The sequence below is a fragment of the Pinus tabuliformis genome, chromosome 6 (assembly GCF_031772625.1).
Source record: "Pinus tabuliformis cultivar Carrire ecotype Pingquan chromosome 6, CPIR1, whole genome shotgun sequence".
Classification (NCBI taxonomy): Eukaryota; Viridiplantae; Streptophyta; class Pinopsida; order Pinales; family Pinaceae; genus Pinus; species Pinus tabuliformis.
Genome location: NC_142292.1, coordinates 1,726,776,838 through 1,726,796,683, shown reverse-complemented (window position 1 = coordinate 1,726,796,683; position 19,846 = coordinate 1,726,776,838). Strand labels below are relative to the sequence as shown.

Below are 19,846 nucleotides of genomic sequence, written 5' to 3'. Positions count from 1 at the left end.
TACATAACACAAATAAGTGGAGTCGTGAATCATCTGTTTACCAAAAAAGTATTTCTCAAATAGACAATGTTGCCAATAAGAGGGCGAGCTTTTGTTCTGTAGTTGATAGTTGACAGTGGACTCAGAAAAGCACTACTTATTTGCACTATGTTATGGTTCAGCAACAGTCCTTTCATGACCAGAGCTACCTTCTGTTTGTTGGATATCCTATCTTTCAATCACTTTCTTTGCTTCTCAGTGGTCTTAGAATGGTTGTTGTGGGAAACTGTTATAATACAAGGGTTGAGTTAAAATGGTTATGGGGATAGGCAGGGCTTGAGTCTATCTGCGAGAATATATTTTAGTATGGCCACTAGTTCTTTTCTATTAAGATAGATTGGAGGGACATGGATGCTCAGGAAAAGGGTTGGAGACCAAAAAATAGAAATGAAAGGCATAATAATGTAACCAAATTTAGTGGTCTTATTTGGTTCTATCTAAACAATATTGCAAACATTGTGTTGGCAAATATATCACCAAGGGCCTGGAAAGAAAATTATTGGCAACATCAGAGAAAATATCGACAAACTTTTAAAAATACAAAAGATAAATATGACCATTGATATGAATATCATTATCATATAAATTATAAAAGTCAATAAAAAAATCAATAATGAACAGTTTTTCCTTAAAAATCAATAATTTATCCTAATGCCAACACTAAACAGTTTTCAGAACATCACTTTTCCATAACACAAATAAGTGGAGTTGTGAATCATCTGTTTACCAAAAAAGCATTTCTCAAACAGACAATGTTGCCAATAAGAGGGTGAGCTTTTGTTTTGTAGTTGATAGTTGATAGTTGACAGTGGACTCAGAAAAGCACTACTTATTTGCACTATGTTATGGTCTATGTCACACGGTTCGAGTTCGACAACGATTAAGTTCGATTCGAATTCGAATTTTCCGATCAAGTTCGAACGAGGTTCGGCATTAGGTTCGACTATACATATTTTTCAATATATATTTATTTATATACATATCTATATATGACAAAATAATAGAAAATTCAAAATCGATCCATAAACACATGAATACAAATTCTTATTAGTAAACATACATGAATAATGCTGTCATAATAATTGAAGATGCCCATATGAGGCTCATTCTACCAAAATTAACAGTAAGATATATTTGCGAAGGACACTATCTTCCACTTCTAACAAGCACATAAATAATTGACTAACAAAACATTACACAGACCAGAAGTATATTGGAGCTATTTGTTGAGTTCTTTGAAAGAAGTATCAATTCAATTCTTGAAAGAGACCTCATGGCAAAGTGGTTGGACTTCCCAACTATTTTGGGAAGAAGGAATGCAATTTCTTTATCTCATGGAAATTTTTGGGATGTCACTGTCTAAAGAGAACAAAACACTAGTTTTGAGTACAATGGTGGATGGATTGAAGACATTTAAGCAGGTTGCAAATGCATGCACTTGATTATCAATAGTTTTATATAAACTTTAAAATGTATTATTGTTTTTTACTGTTATGTGGAAATAGGAAATTTAAAGACATTGCTTTCAGCAATGATTACCAACAGCCAATAAGCATAATAAGGAAATGAGAAACATGGAAATCCTCTGGATTTCAAATTAACGCCTCTTCTCAGACGCTTATCCTTTATACTAAATTAAAATAAGTTAAAATTGATCCAATGCTTTTTACTTATTTATATGACATTTATGTGTGCCTAGTTTCAGCAATGACTACAAACAGTCAATAAACAGAAAAAAGAAATGATAAGCATGGAAATCTGGCTTTCAAATTAACACCTCTTCTCAGATGAGCGTTCTTTATACTAACTAAGTTAGGTTAAATTCGATTCAGTGTTTGTTACTTAATATATATGACATTTAGTTGTGCTTCTAGTTTCTGCTATATTGTAGCCTTGCGGCTGATATATCATTTTGGGTTTTGAATCACTTTTTTTGGTGAATTTTTCACCTATGTCCAAAAGACCAATTCACCCTTCAATTTTTATCATTTCATTTCTAGCAGACTAGCAGTGAAGCGAGTAACAACCCGACAGTGAAGGGACTAGTTGTCAACCTAGTTGTTGCAGAAGTAGCAGTTCAGAAGTGTTTATGAAACTTCGAAGAGTGCATTTGCTGCCGAACACAAAGATAGAGCAGTTCAAACGGTAAAAGTTTTAAGTTCGCGATTAGGTTCGTTTAGGTTCGATTAGGTTCGATGGAGTTCGATGAGGTTCGGGTTCGACTTGACGTTCGACTTTCAAGTTCGGCGAACCTGAAAGAACTTCAAATTTTTTTTTCAGGTTCGCCGAATTTCGAACCTGAAGCTTCAAGTTCGTCGAACGCTGTGACATAGGTTATGGTTCAACTCCACTCCTTTCATGACCAGAGCTGCCTTCTGTTTGTTGGATATCCTATCTTTCAATCACTTTCTTTGCTTCTCAGTGGTCTTAGAATGGTTGTTGTGGGAAACTGTTATAATACAAGGGCTAAGTAAAATGGTTATGGGGACAGGCAGGGCTTGATCATTGATATGAATATCATTATCATATAAATTATAAAAGTCAATAAAAAAATCAATAATGAACAGTTTTTCCTTAAAAATCATTAAAAAAAAATCGAATTTGGTCAAAGGGAAACAACCCCCCTCAACCTCCCACAACCCCCTTTTTCGGAAATGACCCCCTGGCAAGTCCCCCTGCGTACCCGGTTTTTTGGGAGCATGGGGAAACAACCCCCTCTCGTCCCCAAGTCCCCGGAGCGCGGGGGAAATAGGAAACTCGACCCCCGGGGGGCACATCCCCATGGAACACTGGATATTTTTGCACGAGGAGACTTGTCTTGGATTGATGAAGTGACTCTAGATTGAATGGTGTAAGTTTATTGCTGATTTTCTTCCATTTTCCATGCAAATTTGAAATTAGGATTTCTTTGTGCCATATTAAAAAGTGCAAAATCTTTTGTGAACTCTTATTTCTTTATGCTTTGCAAAATTAATCTTTCAAGATTCCCTCTAAGGAATTTTTTGTATGCCGCCTTTGATCTTAAATCTCCATTTAGAGAAAGTCACTAGGTTTCTAAGAGAGGAATTTTAGTCCTCACCCAACCTCATCTAGGTTCCTCTATCTTTGACCTCACCATCATTGACTCAATTGCCCAATTGAGAAGGCACTAGACAAGCTTGTGGTGGACATTTTAATTTCTTCTTTTTCTCTTCAATTTATGGTAACTAGGGTTAGGGTTACCTTAAATCTACATTTAATAGCAATTTATTGTCCATTTGTTATTGCCCTATTGAAAGGGATTGCATTTAATAAATATAAAAGGGCAAAATCTAGCATTAATTGCATGTTGTCACCCCAACATTAGGGTTGATGTTTTAATTGTTGTCATATGCATTTTCAGCCATTTAAAACCATTGTTTGATTAACCCTAGTTTTCCACCTTGCCAGCTCTTGTTCCTTTGTTGATCCTATCACTCATTGGCTATTTCCTCAAGTTGTTATATGCCATTGTATGCCCTAAATCTGCCTATCATAAAAACCCTAACTTAGTACAACCTTCTTCTAAATTACAAAGGTCTTAGAAAAGAGTACTTGAACTCTAAGCGACTCTTATCTCAACATTTCAAGGCTTGGCCAATACCTTTTCCTTCAATAATTAGACCTTGCATCATCATTGAGCCCTCCTTAGTTGGATATCTTGCTCATGATCTTTTGTAGGAAATTCCCCCTTGTGGGGATAATATCCACCACTAAAAAGCTGGAGAGAAGACACTAAGATGGCAGTGTTGGTTGATCTCTTGTTGCCATAAGACCTAGGCTGTCGAGTGAGGATTTGCACTAGGCCTACTAGACTTTGTGTTAACAATGACCCCTCCCTTGACCTATATTTAGAGATCTTAGTTCTACTCCACGGGGGATATGAGTCTTCTAGGTTTAGAGATCTTAGTACTACTCCATGGGGGATATGAGTCTTCTAGGTGATTTCAACACTATGTTGCACGAAATGCCTTCCTAGGTGGTGTATCAGTATCATAAACATATTGAAATGCCGAAACTTCCCAAAAATGCCATTAGGCATACCATCCGATGTTTTGCGATTTCGAAACACCATACAGTACATCCACAGCATTTCGGGGCCATTTTGGCCGAAAATTGTAGTGTTTCAACGAGTTAAGTGGTTGTTTCAGGCACACTCAAGTGGTCAAGAAGGGTGTGGATCCCTTCTATGGCCCAAACATTTTTTCATATAGTTTATTTCAGTCCTAAGCTAATTTCATTAAAGAAAACTACACTTAGAGCTCCATCTTGTTGATCTTGATATTAGTGGTGATTCAAGAGGAACTAGAAGCACTAGTAGAATTGCCTCTTTTGTTGGACAAGCATCTTGTTATATTTTTGTTGATGAGGATTAGGTTTATTATGATTACTAGTATGTAGTCAACATTTGTCTTCAGTTCATGTTTTATTTCAATTTTAGCACATATAGTTGTTGGAAATACTGAGAGGGGGGTGAATCAATATTTCTTATCAATTAGTATATTTTTAAGTTCACAAAGCATTAATTATTATTAGCATCAGATAAATATAAACAGTCATCAACACCATTCAAGAATGCACAATAATAAAGACAATAGACAGAGATTTTTTGGTGGAAACCCCTCCAGGACAAAAACCACCAAACGCTTCTTAATATTTGTCTTTCAATAAAATGTACATCGATATTTTCAGCTCCAACTGAGAGAGACTCCAACCCCCTAGTTTACAGCCTCCAACTTGTAGGATGCTCCAATGCCCTGTTTACCAACTATAGCTGGGAGAACGCTCTAATTTCAAGCTCCAACCCGAAGGATGCTCCAACAACCTATTTACCAGCTGCAACTAGACAAACACTCCAACACCTTGTGTAGGCTCCAACCTCCTCTAGCACCACATTGCCGCCCTGAAGTGTTCTCAGGATCCAACCTGAAGGAGACCCCACTCTCCTACCTTGCACCACCCTGCCACCCTGATCAGTCGACGGACCACATTCACAATTTTCAGACTGGATCCCCCTATGCCTGATATCAGTACAAAAGAACTGCAACACAAACTTTGTTAATCAAATCTGTCTCTGCTCAATCTGCACATCAAACCCTAGCTGCTAAGCAACTCATCTCTGTTCAATCCCAATACCAAATTTGACTGTTGTACAACACTACTACACTGCCACTGCTGCTAATGTCAAGGTCATTGTCATAGTCAAAGGTCACTGCCATATAAGGTTACTTCCAAGTTCACTGTCATATCAAAGGTTATTGCTATATAGGTTACTGTCACATATCCAAAACACTGTCATGAAGATCACTATCACGAACGAAGATCACTCTTATGAAGATTACTATCACAAGGTCACTGTTAAGTCAAACATCTGAGTCACTGCCATATCATATCACTGTCACAACAACAGCCTTATTTACTCGGGTATCACACCCTAGCTCCACAATTTAATGTCTCTCTGCCAAACCCTGCCAATGACTTTGTCTCAAGCATCTCATATCACTGAAAAGCTTTGAATCCAACTGTCAATTACAGGCTCTATGAATAAGCAACATAAGTCAATATAAAACTTCCAGCATAAATATAACACACCATAACTTAATTTAGCAGTAAACAACGTTAACCAGCTCTACTAAACAAAATTTTGCTCATTAATACATGAGGGTCATACAAGGCAATGTCACTGTCAAATCGTAATTTGTCACATGCTCTAAATACCAACACTTTGTCAAACTTTGGGAGTAACATCAATGTATACTTGCATTCCTAGCTCAACAATAATCTGAATAGATAATGAAACCCTTCCAGACTTCTTCAATTGTTGTAGAGAACTTCTTCAACAGTTAATGTTACAGGTGCTAGTGGTTGTTATATACAAAATTGATTCTATGCATCACCTGAAGCATCCACCTTCAAATGTTGATTGTTGTGCTTCTTTCAAATTCCAATTTGGACCAAAATTGAGTCCAAAAACCCTCAAACCATATAGTAAATTGAGACTCGAGAGTTCTACAAATTATCCATTTAAGATGCCCTTCTACAAATTCTCACTTTCAAATAACAGAGCTACAAATTGATCTGCTCTGATTTGTTTAACCGAGGGACAAAATGAAAAGTAATACAATAAATATATTATGTCTTGAACCAACATATTCCACACAACATATTCCGCTTATAATAAGAGTCCACTTACCATAGAATGATGCTTATCCAAATGTCCAGGTAAAACTCGTGGCTTCACGACTTCGTCAATGTGTCAACACAATCTACTTGTCTCATGCTGTATATACTCCTTAGAACTATGTTATGCCATATGGAGTCTAAAGTATGCATTAATGTTGAATACAGCTGCTCTCTGTCCAAAACCTCACCGTTATAAACTTATATATGATCAATTTTTCTGTACAATTTCTCTACTAACCCAAAACTGTGCTCCGTCAACTACAGTCGAATGTTCTGTTGTAATGCTTCAATGGTGCTCTGTACAAAATTTAATGATAAACAATATATTTGTCCCTTCTGATTGATCTTATTCTATGATGAAGTCAAAGTCAATACAGTAGAATAACTCTATCCTTTTATAATAAATCGATTCTGGTGTATATAAATTGCCCTGCATTGAATTAGCACTTACACATTGACTTTGGTAAATCACACTTTGACCCACTTTAGCATGACATTTTCAATACATTGATAAACTAAACATTCATTTGTCAATTGTTTTGACCAAGTTACGTGGAGTGAATAGACCAAACCTTGTGGCAATCCAGAGAGCAGATAATAGCCATTACAAACCACAGATTGAGTTCAAATGCAAACAACTAACAGTCCAATGCATCAATCAGTATGCAGAAAGGTGAGCAATCGATTTGAATGGATAGTGTTGGTCCAACAAGCTGCTTGTTGTGCTTCAGAAAATTCACAGAGATTGGAGGGTCAAAGAACCCAGATATGAAATTCCATAAACGGTAGCTCTTAACTCAAAATATTTACTTCCTGAATGAGACGAGTTGCTACAGTGAATCCAGAATAGAATAGCCCAGCAAATGGCCATACCACAAAAGAAATAAATGTTTAGCTAAAGACTTCAGAATTTTGATCTCTTCTTATGATTTGCATGTCAACCCTTGGTCGCAAGTGTTTTCAGATCTTGTGTATCTTATGATCAGCGTTAGATACATCCTTAGCAAGGGAAGCAAGTTGTCTTTATATAGTTTTGAGGAGATATCATTGAGGGGAGCGATTTCTACTTTAGGAGGAAAAAATTCATTAAATATTAAAATTATTTGGAGCCAAAAGCCTTCCCTTTGGATTTTGGACCATTAAAAATAAATTGACTTCTCTTCCAATTATTGGATCATGGTGAAACTTGAAAATAATAGTTGACCTTATTAATTAGATTCTCTTCTTCATAATATTATCCTCCTTTTCATAATGAAGTGTGCCATATCCAATATAATGTTGCCATGTCATCATACTTTGGGGTTTTTGCCCACAAATTGAGTGCTTCGTCTTCATATTGTCATATCTCTCAAACTGTGAGGCCTCTCGTGGCGTTCCACACACCAACAGAATCAACACGGCGAAGACTATCAATGATGAACATCTCCAAGGCAAATTCATTGTGCTTTGCATCTTCAAAATCCTCAACCAACACAGGGCTTCTAGGGTTTTCCAGGGGCTTTGACCAATGGAGCTTCCAATTGATGACAAATTAGACAAATATTAAGAGTGTTCAATAGCGTACATTGGCATCAATAACAACACCATTCAATAATAGCCTCATGTATAAAGGTTGCTTTTGGAACCTTCAATTTTGGATTTTTGCATCATGTAATCATCTATGAAAATTAATATAGATTGGTTTTCCTTCTAAAATGTCATTTATGAGTCTCATTCTTTCTTTTCTTGCAAGATAATATGACATTAACTTATTTGTAATATATATATATATGACATTTTGGGCAAAGTTTCCATTTTTTGGGGGGTAACATCTCCATCCATACACATTTCGGAAACTTCTATACGTTTCAGTGTTTCATGCAACTTAGTTTCAACACCTAGACAAGAACTCTACAATTGTTGACCTAAAGTTGAGTTGAGGATGCACTTTGCCTCCATGAGATAAACCCAATCACCATTGGTATCCGGAGAAGGTCAACTAATGGTATAATCCCATCATTACATTTGGAAGACGCCTTTTCTAGCTTAGTGAACCCCATGATCTCATCATTCTCAATGGACTCTCTTGTACTCCAAAGTATAATACGTACATTTGGTTTCCACATAATTGTGGTGCTAGCATTGTTGATTAATCATTATGTCATTGTTAATTAGGCCTTGATCCACCATACCCAAAATCTCTTTGGTTCTCCCCTACTCTTATCATTGATCGTGCTATCCTAGCATTCACTATACTAGGCACCCCACTTCCCATCCCCCTAGTCTACTCAATTTCCCACACACTATAATTGACTATGATATCGAGTATGCTAATGCCTAAGCATTCCACCTTCCCCATTGTATTCCCCATTTCACAGACTTTTCTTCCCTAAATACTATTATGGCCAAATATGACTTACTATAAAAAGCTCTTTGGGAAGCTACCCTAGACTCTTACCCCTATACCATTTTCCATAGTCAACCCAAGGTCATTGACCAATGAACTATTGGTATAACAAACATTGCATGACCATGAATAAATCTCCATTTTGTCCTTATTCGTGACCTACCTATCATTCCATTTGCACGATGCCAATATGAATGTTTCATACAGCAGAAGAAACTAGGCTTTCTTCCTTCAACAGGATGTGACCTTTCTTAGCCCTCCACACTCCCCTAAATCCTTTTGGTGTACCCTCTTCCCTAAGAAAGAATCTCATCCATCTACCTTGATTACCAATCATGGATTTCACATGTTACATCCATTTATAACTTATTGACTAAACACTTTATCATTGTTTCCCTCCTACTCACCCCCCTCATGCCACCTATTGTCCTTAAGGATATTAAGAGAGTTATCTGAGCATTGAGCAATAGTTAGGTTGATGGGACCAAGAAGGATTGCCCAACATTGACATTGTTCGGGAACTATAATAATGAGTTGGCAACACACATTGGAAAGAACACCCATGTTGATGATGGCTACATTCTACACTATGTCCTAAATGAATTACTCTTAATTGTGGATAATGTGGTCATATTGACCTCCTCTCCTAAGGACCTTAAGACAATTGTATGACCTCAGTAGCTTTGTGATCATATGTAACAGTCTCGCCTTTCTACCCGTTATTTTTGTATGTGTCATCATAACTATAAAGGCTAAGGTGGCAACCACGACTGGCAGAGACAAATCTTGTAAACAATTAAAGTATTGAATTGTTTCCTTGAAAATAATAAAAATATGAAATGTTGGCCTGAAGAGAGGGACACACCATAACACTACCTCCCACCCCTTTGTACTAACTCGGGTCATGGGAGGTGTCACTTAATAAATTGACCCAATCTCCAAGGTCTATTATGAAGATGGGGTCACAAAAATCCTCTTCTTACAACTTCTTCAAATCTCAAAACAAAAGCCATCATCGTGTTCAACTCGTCGAGAGCTTTCTAGTGATATAAATTTTATCTCAATTAGACTCTCGGAGCGAAAGTTATGCCCTTCTAATAGTTAACCAATTAATTAAGGCCACATTAGCATTGAAGTACATGTGGCTCTTGTCTAGCCCACGTGGCACTGCCACATCATAATCACGCGAATCCACATCATCACAATACTACCATGTGACATCTAATGCAGCCCATGTGGCACTGCCATGTCAACATAATACAAGTCCACATCATCATGGGAGCCTACATTGGAATTCACGTGGCCACTGTCAGGACCCTGTGCGCAGTGCCCCACCAGGCCTCCTCTTTTTAGTTTTGCCGCATTTTCCCCGTTATATGCATTTTGGATCAAATTCCAATCCAGGTGGGGTCTACGGGCCACATCACATCGGATCGGTCATTGCACCATTGGCTTGCTATTCAACTTTTAACAAACGGTGGCCAGAGTTCTACGGCGGAACCATTTCAATAAAACCAACAATATTGTCCCCCCCCCCCCCGTGGTGGTATTCATCTGAGAGGAGACACCACCCCACTGCAATCGTTCATAGTCGTTGATCTAAGAGAGGCAATTTGTCACAAAACCCAATTGTGCGCCCTCCTACTCATTAAACACAAACCACGAGAGCCCCCTGCGATTGATCCCAACCATTGATCTACCACCCGACAATAATTCGTGAGCATCTAAGGACTCAGTGATTGGTGAGCGATCTTGTCAGTTAACAGGCCCAGCAGACAAATCTTTTCACGACAACTATAGTTCCATCTATCATCACCCTGTCACATGGCTTAAAAACATGCCACACAACTTGGCAATGGCTAGTGACAAAGTTGTGTGGCATCGATGTGACCTCCATGTCACCCCACCAAGTCAGCGAGAAGGGGGCTTGTTAGCTGCCTTGCTTGCACACCTGGGTTAGTGTGGGGAAAATCCTCAACCCCACAAGGTGTGATTCTTGGTGGTAAACTCATACTTCTTGAGATTTACTAGCAGTTAGTGCCTCTTTAACATCTCTAGCAGTTGCATCAAATGTGAGATGTGCTCCTCCGAGGTAGCACTATATACCTGTATATCATCCAAACAGAGAATAACAAGTAAATCGATAAAAGGGCACAGTTTATCATTCAATAATCTCATAAACGTAGCTAGTGCATTGCATAGGCCGAATAGCATGACTAACAACTCATACAAACCTTGTCTAGTTTTTGCTAAAATTTTGACATTCTATGTCATAACAATTACTTATTCCAAAACTTCTTTTTGTTGCAGTATTAGTTAAGCAATTATAGATAGAACATAAACCAAATGCACAATTGAAGACATCCAAGAACAAGATAAGACAGAGAATTTAGGTCTAATGACCAGGGAAAAACCCACAGGGGAAACCCAACCAGATTCTTCTTCTATTAGATATCAATTGTTCAACAGAGATAAAAAGTACAATGAGAGATCAAGAGAATGAGTAAGTTCACCCAAATCTGAACAAGTTGTAGCATGAAGATCACTGGTAGCAACAGCTGATGCAAATACTGAATCAACCTTCAAGTTTTGCTCTTACTCTCCAAGTCTCCCTCACAGATTACCTGAGCACAGATTTTGAGGCAACCTGAGCAGAGTTTTTTTGCATATGTCCATGCGGATTTCGAGGCAACATGACCAGAATATGAGCGTGGAAATTGAGGCTATCTGAGCGCAGATTTTGAGGCAACCTAAGCATAATTTTTGTGGGTCTGTCAATGTGGATTTCAAGGTAGATTCAAGCATGAACTTCAAGACTATCAGAGCAATAACTTGAGGTGCTTTCAAGGATGAATTTCAAGGCTATCTATGCACAAAAATTAAGGAGCTATTAAGGAACGGCTACAACACATTTCCTAAGGAGTTCTGAGCAAAGAAATTAGGGATATAAGTTGATTGTTTTGCTTTTATGTAATGTTGTAACAAATTTCTCTTGAGAAAAATAAAATTTCCCTTCATCGTTGGTTTTCCCTTCAAGGTTTTTCTAAGGTCAGCTTGACCAAAAATTTTAGTGTTCTAATTTCATGAATGTTTGTGTTACTTCTCAGCAAATGTGAAAAGTAGAGTAGACCTCTTGTGTTTCCTTTTGATATTTATATTCAAGTTTATATTAGTTGCTAATAATGAGGGGAAGTGCATTAAACTTGATGTGAAAACCAAACTTGAAACCGAGAGGGATTTACAGTGCAAATTTCTACATGGTACCAGAGTAGTGGTGAGCAGCCTTGCTAAGAAACAATGACCTAACTGTAATTTAACAAGATTGTGTGGGACCAAACAACAATTTAAACAGGGTTGTGTGCTTGAGAGGGAGTAGTTTACCCTTGGGACAGATTTGTGTTGGGTTGTTGAAGTCATGTCATATGTGTTGAGGATGTAAGATAAGTTGAGTGGGGCTGAAAACTTTAGCCCATAGAAGGATATTGTACTAGTGCTTCAAGAGTTTGAGTTGCGGGACATTGTTGAGAGGGCGGTTACTGTACCCATTGATCCAATAAAACTGGCTAATTTTAACAAGAGAAATGTTAAGGCCAAGAGGCTCCTTCTCGATGCTATTAAATACTACCTTATTCCACATGTTTCGAGGAATACTTATGCCTTTGAGATGTTGGCAACCTTGATCAAACACTTTTCCAGAGCACTAATAAAAACAGGAAGATGATGTTGAGGAAAAAACTAAGTCAAACCAAGATTGACTAAAACTGACATTGTATCCTCATACTTCACCAAGGTCATCCAAGTAAGAGATGAGTTGACAGTCATGAGTGAAACCATCTCTGATGAGAAGTTGGTTAAATCAACCATGAGTGGTTTTACCAAGAAATGGGATGCCTTCATTGCTCGGATAGTTGCCCATGACAATCTTCCATATTGGGGAAGATGTGGGATGATGTCAAGAGTGGTGTGCAACATGGTGGGTTAGATGAAGAGAATGTTGCTCTTGCGACAAAGGGCAAAGACAAGGTAAAGGGAAGCGAGGGATCTACTTCTAAAAAGGACATGAGCAAAGTCAAGTGCCTTGCATGTCACAAGTTTGGCCACTATACAGGCCAATGTCCAAGTAAGAGGAAAGGCAAGAAGGAGGACGAGGGACAGGTAGCTACATCATCCGAGGTTGATTAGTTTTTGGAAAAGTTCGAGAGGAAATTCATCTTAGTATCTTATCTTTCGAGGAATAGTGTTGTTGAGAGTGAGGACAGTGGTGCATGGTTTGTGGATAACAGGGCATTGCACCACATGACAGGGACTAGAGCTATGTTCTTATCATACAAATATCAACTCAAAAATGCATGTTGCTAGTGGGGCTAACACCACACATGCAGTGAGGGAGATTGGATACACTAGGTTCCAGATGGACTTAGGATGGTATCTCGAGGTGGCAAATATGTTATGGGTACGAGACCGGAGGACAAACATCATCTCCATGTCATCTCTAGAGGATGACAGGTATGCAATTATGTTCTACAATGGACAGACAATGATCTATATGATGGAAGAGAGTAGGGAAGCAGCACGAGTGCTTGGTGTCTGTGAGGGCAAAATGTGTTGAAGAATTGTAACTACTGTCGGTCTTCATAATTGTACTTGAGTCATGATGTAATGTATTTATCAAAAGAAACAAAAAGAAATTTTATTATTAAAGCATTGGTTTCATACTTGGGTCAGTTATTTTTAGGTCAAATCCTCCATTGCAGGCTTCTAGAGTTTATGTCAAGTGTCCTTGTCCATGTCATAATGTAAAGAACCCATCTTGGGTTTTATTTGTCAAAGAAGAAATTCATTTTATTGTAAAATAGGTCAATTAGGCCTCCTCCACCAAGTCGGCCTCAAAACTGGACAAGTCGACCTAAACTAGGCAACAAAATCACTATATAAAGGCAACAACTCGACCTCATTTGACACACACTCACAACAAGTTCAATCTACAGTATCTAGGATAAGAAAAAGTGTGAATTTCAAGGAAGAAGAAGAAGGATAGAAAAGGAGAAGGAGGTCTTTCTCAAGCATAAAAAATCGAAATTCTTCTCTTTTTCCCACATGTGTGAAGTTGTGCAATTGTTGGAAGGGACTAAAATTCTGCAGTAACTGAGAGGTTGAATATCTGCTAGGGGTCGAAATTTTGCAACAGGGAAATCAAATTACTGGATTATTGTTGGGCTAAAGTTGTTGGATAAGAAGAGACTAGTTGGAAGGTTGACTTGGTGGAGGAGGAAGGTCTGTTGGTCTAGAGTCCCTCTCCATCTCAATTTGAATTACTGAAGGAAGAGTTCTTGACTAGGTTTTCCATTATATAGGGGTTTTAGCCCTGGTTGAGTGCCTATATCTGGTGTCCCTGATCTTTGCATTTTGATTTTGGTAATTGCTTGATGAACTAAGATAAAAGGAACATAAGAAAAATAATAAGAATTCAAAGATATCACAAGTAATTATCAACATAAGAAGCTCTTTCTGCCTTTCTGATTTTCTAACATGGTATTAGAGCTAAGGTGAAAAAGGAAAAAGGCAGGTCGAAGATCTATTAAGAAAAGAGAGATCACAGGAAGATCATTAAGGAAAAAGGATCATATAAAGAGACAAACCTACTATCTACAAGAACTATGACAAACTCAATGAAGGGAGAAAACAAACTAGAAGGTGCATCCAACTACAGGGCTCGGAAAAAGAGGATTGACCTTGTTGTCGCACAGATTGTCACGACAACGCTCAGACCAGGCGCTGTCACTCTGATCCCCGATCTCTCCGTTTAAGCCTGTCTCCCGCGGCTAAGGGGGGTAGACCCTATGGGAAAATGATTGACCAACTGTGAATCAAGTTGGTTTGGGAGACACGAAAGGAAACCAGCACTCAATTGATTTTATTAATTTAATGGACCAGTGCCTTGTGGATTTAATGTTTAAACGATTAATTATCAGATGCTGCAGAAATATAAACCATGTAAAGCAATCATTCATCATAAAAGCTTAACTTTTACCAGATACGAGATAATCAATAAATGCTTAATGGTTTGAAGATACTCCAGCGATTAAAATTTCGAAAGATAAAGTGCTTCAAAAAATCACGTAAGATGCTAGCGAGAGATTACATTCATATAGTTAATCTTTGAATGAACATTTAAGCATGATAAACATTAATTCCCACATCAAAATTTTAGCCTCGGCAGAAAAGATAAAACGTGATAAATCCCTGAGCCAAGACTGAATATTTCCATAATATTTTTATGTTTTTCAAAAGAAAATTAAAGACTAAAAGAAACTTTAAATTAAAAAAAAAATCTAAATATTAAAATCTAAACTAAAAGAAAAGAAATTTTATTTTTTTTGCTTTTATGATTTTTAATTAATAAAATCTAAAAAAGTTAAAACTATTTAAAATAAATCTAAAGCTTAACAAATAATAAAATTTAAATTATTAAACTAAGCTAAATTAAAAAATTTAATTCCTAAACTAAAACAAAACTATTGAAATCAAAAAATCTATTCTAATTTCAACTTAAACTAAAAGCTAAACTAAAAGAAACTACGTCTAAATCTAAAAACGGGTGAAACTTAAATTAAAACAAATGATTTTGATGATTTATGAATTTTAATTTTTTTTTTTAACTCAAAATCAATCAAAGCTAAAAAGGAAAAATGGAAATCTAATCTAAACTACGCTAAGCACTAAACTTACAGTACCGCATAAGCATTGCAGTCACGTTAAAAACTGAAAACGACTCTTCTTACGCAGGCAGAGAAAGGCCTCACGTGAAACGCCTCACAAAAATTCACCCAGCCCGCAAAAGAAAAAAGCGATCACAGGATTCAATCAGCAAAATGCTCTTCAATGGCGGAATGAATATCGTTTGTGGTTTTGCGGCTTCCAACAACCATGTAAACCACGATGATTTATGTGCTGATCAAACCCACGATTTTTGACTGCAGGATTTTGAATAAACGGAGGTGTTACGCAGTGAAGGGCATAGCCGCACGGATCGATTTATAATGCTTTCCCTTAACGTATTACAGCAAATCGAATTTTCATGGTAAGTATGCGTAGGTGCAGGGAAAATTACAAGCGGCTGGGCATGTGGAGGTTGGAGCCGCGTTGAAGAGCAGCGAGCACAGAGATAGAGTAGGTAGATATGCGTGAACAGGCAAGCGGCAGACTTTGGAAGAGAAAAAAAAAAAAAAAACACGTTGGTGGGCAATGATCAGTTTGTGGTAACCTCGATTGTGGAATGGGGAACAGTGTGGAGATAATACGCATAGAAGGTAGCCCAGAAACCTATGAAACTTCTCCTCAAAAATTATATCTAGATTTCTCTGCTCTGTGTCACCTGTAACCTGCAGAAGTACATGAAACCCTATAATATGCATAAAACAAAATTTGACCCTTCAAACCAGCTACGAATTTACAATATTTACAGATCTAAGGCTCTTTAGTAGCCAGATTTGTCAATAATCCACAGTTATATTTTCAGAATTTAATTTTAATGTGAGATACTTCAAAAAACCCTGCATGCATTCATAAAAAATTTCAAATGATAAGCCCGGGATCAAGAACTAGCTGGGCTCTTTCAGAAAACACAATCCGGGAGTTGGCTGGTTCAGCCGAGAACTTCCCCTAACGCCCGATAATCTAAAAAAAAAGGATTTCCTGCACAGCTTAAAATCAACCATTAACATAGAGGGAGAAAACAATAGTGAAACCCAGATCAAATGGAGATACCTGCCACTATATTTCAGAATCTAAACTATCATTCAAACCCCAAAGATCAGACAAGATACCTGTGCCTAGATCAATCTTCATTAAGCTATCATCAATGGCTGAAAATAAAATTATGCAGAAAAATAAAACAATCTTACAGCATTTTCAGAAGAGTAACACCAGCAAGATTTTTAACCCCAAAGTCTTCTTTATTGCACAAGAAAAATGACTACAAGAGAGCTTTCTTTAGCACCAGACTCTCAGATCTAATCTTTTCTCAAATGACCCCTAGCACCCTATTTAAAGGAAAAATCCCCAACAACTAGTTCGAGTGATCCATGTCAAAATAATCTCGACCGTCGATGAGGATCAAGATATCTCTTAATCTCATCCGTCGAATTTTTAATGCATTAAAAAATTGAAATTCTGCATTTATTTACTCAAAATATTATTATTTTATTATTTTTTAAGTTTTTTACATTATTATTTTTATTTTATTTTTTATTTTTTTATTTTTTTTATTATTTTTTTTTATTTTTTAATTTTTTTTTAATTTATTTTTAAATGGATCCTCGAACTTAGCCTTTGGAAAAATCACCTAGGACCTAGGACTCAGGACTTATGAGGGGATTAAAAACATTTTCTAACCCTCAAGACACTTTACATCATGACTTTAAAAACTTTACATTTCAAAGGGAAGAACCCATTTGACATAGACCCCCATAAACCACCCAGTTCTGCGACACAACTATAATCTAGCAGATTAACACACTAGGATTCTTCTAAGATTCTAATGACAAAATCCATTCCAGCTTTGGGGTTAGGTTGAAGGAAAACTCTGCCGATCATGGATCGGTGAGACAAAAAACCTTCCAGAACGTAGATTATCACTAGAAAGTTAGGTCCACCTAGGCAATTTACATACATGACTCAACTCTGCTAAGATTATTTACAATTAAATACGCAGACTGGGTTTACAACATAAATTGATCAAGCTGTCGATGACTGTCGCATGGCACGGACATGTCAATCAAGCGCTATTCCTTTTTTGCGAAGAAAAAGGGGGTGTACTGCTGGGAAGTTGACACGTAGTGGTCAACATCTAGCTCCACTTGGGGACACGTTGCTGCACTGTAGGAATGTGAGAATCCAGAATCTGCACCCATGCAACACACAACAAAACATAAGTAGCGTCCATCCAAAAATTCATCATATAACGTTAAGCACAGGAAAGCTCTTCATTTATTAACTATCTAGTAACATGAAAAGTAAATCTTAATCCTAAAACAGAAATGAAAATGCTGAAAAAAACAAGGAGTAAGGTTAGAAATACAGGGGATGCCCCATGGCATCAGATGTGTTCAATATAGTGTATACTGAGCATTTGCCTGCTTTCAGGAAAATCTGTCGGCTGCTTGTCGGATGTGCCATGTCCAATTCTACATATGGTAGGACTTTTTCCTATCCGAAAATCAAGCTGCTTGCGGCCGTCTGATGCATCAAATTTTCTTCTCATTCTCTTTATTTTGCACTTTTTCTTCCTGGCAGGCTGGATCACTGATGACATGGAACTTTCTGCTTCAAAGTTATCAGATGAAGTATGTAAGATATGCGTGACATGTCTTTCTTTTTCCTGCATCTGATCTTTATCATTTTTAATTCTATCTGGATCACCTTCAATTAACCACCTTTCAATTGAACTAATGACCTCCTCATAGTAAGATGGAGCTTGTTGCAGCGGATGAGAAGGCTTTTGATCTATTGATTCTTCCTGGTTTCCTTCATCTTCCGACTGCTGTTGAAATTTCTGAAACTGTATTTTAATGGCGTCTATCTGACTAGAGTGTTCAGCCCTTATAGCACTGATTTCCCTGGCATGGTCTTCTTCCATGGTCATCAAGCAATGTTGCATAGAGTTTATCTCTTCCTTATGATTTGCTTGCATGGTTGTCATATTTTCCTCTAAGCCTGACATCTTGCTTTGCATAAAACTAATTTCTGTGTCATGATTAATCTTCATGGCTTCAATTTCCTTACTATGTTGATTTTGCATGATCTCCATCTCCCTATTATGCTTTTCCAGGTGAGTGCATAAAGTTCTCACATCATTGGCGTAATTAGTTTGATTTATCTCCATATTTCTTACCAGTAGCAATAGATCTTGTATAATTTGCTTATGATCTTCCTTTTCATTGTCAACACTACTATGATCTGCAATGGTACAAGTGGATGGCACATTCTGATATGAAGAATTGTCTTGGACAGCTGGACCTTTTACAAGATTACTTTCATTTTGTTGCACAATTTTAGGGGCACAAGGCGAGCTATCTGGATCACCATATCTATCTTTAAAAGCATCGACAATGTCTTGCAAAGAAATGAAGGAATCTTCAGGACAACTATTAAACCAGTTCAAAGCATCACCCTTTAAAGAATGGACAAATAGACACATCTTGACATCTTCATGATTATATTGAGGAAGTCTACAATATAAGATCATTACACAAGTAAACCTGTTTAAATGCTGTCTAACAGCGACCGAATCACCAGCTGAGAACTTAAATAATTTAAAAATGGCCTCTTTCGGAAAATCATGGAGATTATCAGTAAAATGACATGGTTTAAATGAATAATCCATGATGAATAATAAGGGATCAAATGGATAATAGAAAGAGATTTCTGCTCAAGAAAATTAAGAGATGAAAGAAGTGGAGTCGCCACTTGAACAATGAATCTAATTCTAAGATCCAAAAAGCAACCAACAAGTAGATATGAGGGAGGCTTCTTGTCTGGGAAAAATAAGAAAATGGAGTCGCCACCCAAACAAGAAACAAATCAAAGAGAAGTTGCTGATAAGACGAAAGATAAGGTGATGAAAGAGATCCAAATGATGCCAAAAAATGTTGAATCTTGCCAGTTCAAACGCGAGATGAGAAAGAATGATTGGAATGATGAAAAATGAGAAGATGAATGTCGTTGAATCGCCAGGGACAGAAAAACTATGTCCCCGGCAACGGCACCAAAAAATGTTGTCGCACAGATTGTCACGACAACGCTCAGACCAGGGGCTGTCACTCTGATCCCCGATCTCTCCGTTTAAGCCTGTCTCCCGCGGCTAAGGGGGGTAGACCCTATGGGAAAATGATTGACCAACTGTGAATCAAGTTGGTTTGGGAGACACGAAAGGAAACCAGCACTCAATTGATTTTATTAATTTAATGGACCAGTGCCTTGTGGATTTAATGTTTAAACAATTAATTATCAGATGCTGCAGAAATATAAACCATGTAAAGCAATCATTTATCATAAAAGCTTAACTTTTACCAGATACGAGATAATCAATAAATGCTTAATGGTTTGAAGATACTCCAGCGATTAAAATTTCGAAAGATAAAGTGCTTCAAACAATCACGTAAGATGCTAGCCAGAGATTACATTCATATAGTTAATCTTTGAATGAACATTTAAGCATGA

The 19,846-nt window shown here is 37.3% G+C and overlaps 1 protein-coding gene across 5 annotated transcripts in view; it reads right to left on the bottom strand.

Moving 5' to 3' along the window:
- LOC149265710 (increased DNA methylation 2-like) overlaps positions 1-19,846 on the bottom strand; it is a 106,769-nt gene that overhangs the window by 13,853 nt on the left and 73,070 nt on the right. Inside the window, exon 1 of one of the 5 annotated variants that reach the window (XM_089429710.1) lies at positions 6,251-6,459. The exons of the other annotated variants lie outside the window; for them this stretch is intronic. The gene's annotated coding sequence lies outside the window, so the exon portion shown is untranslated. Of the gene's footprint in view, positions 1-6,250; positions 6,460-19,846 lie in introns of those variants that run through there. 5 annotated transcript variants of the gene reach the window in all.